A 4,142-nucleotide genomic window follows, 5' to 3' on the forward strand; every position below is an offset into this window, starting at 1 on the left:
TATATATATATATATATATATATATATATATAAAAAATGACGTACAAAGGCGAAAGGAGAAAAAAGCTGATAGCATTTAATTTAAAAGATTTCGCTAGCCAAGACAGGGCAAGAATTCTTTTTCATTGGTCAAACTTTCCCTTTGGGTTTGTTGGCTATGGTCATGCAGTGCTTAGCAAAAATCATTTTTTTTCCCCCCCTTTAAAAGAACTGTTCCGTCCCATGCAAGAGGTTTGGGTTTGACTTCACTATGCGTAAAACAAGCTGTTGAATCGTAGTATTCAATTCGTTTTATATTTCAAGAAAAAGTGCATGGTGGAAAATTTTTTAAACGTGAAAAAAGTTTCGGCTTTAACTAACACATAAAGTTGAACTCTGGACAAAAACGTTTTTGCTTTAGAAATTTTTGTCCAACCACGAATGTATGCGTCGAACCCCCTCAAATATTGTCTGAGGTTAAGCCCCCAATCCAAATTAATTTACTTAAAACCGAATAAAGGAAAAAATGGCTTTAAACCCAAGGACATAAAAAAACTACCCCTTCCCCCAGTCGGCCAGAGTCATTCCATTTTTTTGAGAATTATGAATATTTTACAAAACGAAACTTTTCCTGAAAATGGAGATCTACAAATGCCCTTCTGTAAGATCCTGTCATACATTCTTTTCAGTTATGGCTGCAAAAATTTGTGAAGCAAAATTATATAACAAAATATATTTTCTTGAAATCCCCCCCCCCCTTCCCCCGTGACCAATAAGAGTCATTAGAGTGGGAAAGACAACTTTTTTTATCCTTGCATTTCCTCACATGCAAAATGGCTCTCTTCTTTGTATGTGGCGTTGTGTGTTTGTGTGCGGTGCGTGCGTGGTGCATGCTGCGTGCTGCGTGCGTGCTGGTGCGTGCATGGTGCGGGTGTTGTGTTGTGTGGGTTGTTGTGTGTGTGTTTGTGTTGTTTGTTTTTGTGTTGGGGGTGTGTGTGTGTGTGTGGGGTGTGTGTGCGGTTGGTGTGGTGGTGTGTGGGGTGTGTGTTGTGTGTGTGTGTGGTGTGTGTGGGGCGCGCGTGTGTGTGGAGTGGTTTAGAAACAATTTTTGTTTATTGGATTACCTGCTTGAAATTTGCGGGTAAATGGAAAAAAATGAAAAGAATATATATACAAGCCGTACATTCAAAAAGGGGGGACAGCTGGGATAGGGGGGTATCATCCCTTTTTTTTCTTATATCAAAAAATCTTATAATAATATTATATATATATATATATAATATAATTATAAATAATATATTTATAATTATGGGAATAAAGTCTTGGTGTTCCATGGGGCGTATGCGGAAAATTGTAAAAGGACAAGGAACATTTCACAGGAATTTGCTGAGGGGGTTAAAGGGCCATTTTTTGGTAAATGACCTTCGCCTGCCTCCAACCCTGAAAAACTGAATCAAGTCCTCTTCACAGATAACTGCAGCCCAAATCAGCGGATCATTCGATCATGTTGGGTTCGGAGTTGGGCTGAGATTTTAACAGATGTACCAGGTAGCCCCAAAGCTAGCTGGATGCAAGCGTGTCTCAATGCCCGTTTTGGACCCACCCATCAGCGAGGAACCCCCTACCCCAAAAGAGGTTGGATGGCGATTTCCAAGCGAAAAAGTGGGGGAAAGCTGCGGGATTGTGATACCCTGCTGAACTGCTAAAGGCGGGGGGTGAAAATAGGCTCAAGGCCCGCATACAGTCCTGATGCATCTGGGGTCAGAACTGTTTGCAATGGCTGGTACCATTCCCCCGACCTTGAGGGGGGGGGTCACCCCCCTCTGGAAGGGGGAAAAGGGGATCGGGGGTTTTGGGGTTGAGCAACTACCGTGGCATTAACTGCTCAGGGTACAGGCAAGGTTCTCGCCCCACTTCTGAAAAAGGGGTCCCAAAACCCCCTATTGAAGTATAGAGCCGGAACAGTTGGATTTTCTCCTGGCAAGCCACATTAGCCAAAAAGCGCTCGAGGGAATTTTTGGAACGCCGTCTTAATTTTTGGGTTTTGGGGTTTCTTGCAACCTACATGGACCTCAGAAAAGTTTGACTCGGGGGGCATGGGAATCGCATGGAGATCCCGAGACCAGGGGAATTCCCAAAGATTATTGGCCCAAAAGCAAGGTTTACTGGAAGTGCTGTAAAGTGTGGTGGGGGTCGTGAAAATTTTTCCCGTTAATTTGGGTAGGCAGGGCTTGTCCTTTCCCAAAAACTTTTTAAAACCTGTATGGACGGGGTAAGGGCAGACCCACTACCCCAAAATCAGTTGGAGCAACATAGGGAATATCAAGGTCTAAACCTTGACTTTGCCGGCGAGTTGCCACCCTTTGGTCCTTGGAGCATTGTGGGGCTCTTGATGCATTTTTGCAATGAGGGAAGTCTAGGCCTGGAGGTTTCTCCCGGGCCCAAAACCAAGATTCAGGACTTTGGGGGGGCCTGGTTTGGGGAACCCTTAGTCATCCAGCTTTGGATGAAGTTACAGAAAAATTTTACTACCTTTGGTAGGTGTCCATACCGGGGGTCAGACAAGAAGTCAGTAAAACGGATGGTCTGGCAAAAAAGGAGCCCACGAACCGATAACAAAAGGCATTTTGGGGATGTCAAACCCGCCCAAAAGACCAAGCTGCGTGTCTTTAAGGCTTGTTTCTGCCAGTTTTGCTCTATGGGGAAAGGGAAAACCCGGAGTATCCCGTGCTTGGAGTCTCGCCTTGATGCTTTTGTAACAAGTCCCTTCGGGATCATGGGGTACAGTTGGCAGGCCACGTGTCCCAAATGGCGGTTACACCCTGGGGGGGCATGAGACCCCGTTACTTGATAATCCGGGATCACCAATCAGGCTATATAGCCACCCCTGTCTCCCGTACGACCCGACCATCAGGGTTTGGAAGGGGGACCTGTGGACGACCCAGGGGATCATGGCTTGGGCAGCCCACGAACCTACGGAAGAATTAGAGAGGGCCCCTGGGCCCGCCGAAGACTCGCCCGAGGGATCCCGTGGGTGGAAGCGAAGGGGGGATGGGCCATGCCCCCCCTCGGCGTTTTTGCCCCTTTATGATGATGATGATGATATATATATATAATATATAAAATATATATTAATAATTATATATATATAACATTTATTACTTATTTTTTTTTAAGTATGTATTCATTATTTTTTATAATTTATGATATATATATAATATAATATATAATTTTTAAATAATTTTAAAATTTTTTAAAATATAGACATAAAATTATATAAACAAATATAAAGAATTTTTTTGTGTGGTGTGGTTTTGTGTGGTGTGTGTGTGTGTTTGGTTTTTTGGTGGTGTGTGTGTGTGGGTGTGTGGTGTGTGTGGTTTTGTGTGTGTGAAGTAGTATAGTGTGTATGTGTGGTGTGCGTGTTGGGTTTGTGTGTGTAGGGTTTTTGGCGTGCATGGCGTTTGCGTGTGCTTGCGTGTTGTTTTGGTGTATGCATTTTTGTCATGTCAAAACATCGCCCCTTTCCGTATAGAAATTCGCAATCAGTCCACACTTTTTACTTACCCCCGCTAAATATCTAAAAGAAACCCAAAACAATGTAGCCTCGTGCTGGCTCTATCATCACACCCCCTTTAACGACCTCGAACTTTATTTTTAAAACAAATACCCAAACCCACGACACAATACAATTTAAATTTAGTCACCCGCAATAATTCCGTTTACTAAAAAACCGTCATTACGTCCCTATTTCCCGCCAAATTTCGGAATCAACCCCTGTTTTTGTCAAATGCCCTGCATTTAAGATGCCCCCATTTTAGAAATTTTTCGGGAAACATGAATTGTAATGAAAATTATTTTCAATTTTTTTGTAGGAATCGAAAATTCGTATATTTATGTATACCAAATATACTTAATGAATATAATTTGTAAAAATATAAATAAAAATTTTATATTTCATTATAAAAAAAAACATAAATTTATTAAAAGTAAAAAAGGTATTTTTAAAAATATTTTGTTTTTAATGTCCCCTTTTATAGGGATCAAAATTGTTTAAAAAAAAGGGGACTAATAATTTTAAAAAACAAACCCCCAAAAAACACCACAAAAAAAAAATTTATATTTTATATAATAATTTAATAAATATGTTGTATTTTTTTATT

This window comes from Penaeus monodon, chromosome 9, assembly GCF_015228065.2.
Source record: "Penaeus monodon isolate SGIC_2016 chromosome 9, NSTDA_Pmon_1, whole genome shotgun sequence".
NCBI classification, from domain to species: domain Eukaryota; kingdom Metazoa; phylum Arthropoda; class Malacostraca; order Decapoda; family Penaeidae; genus Penaeus; species Penaeus monodon.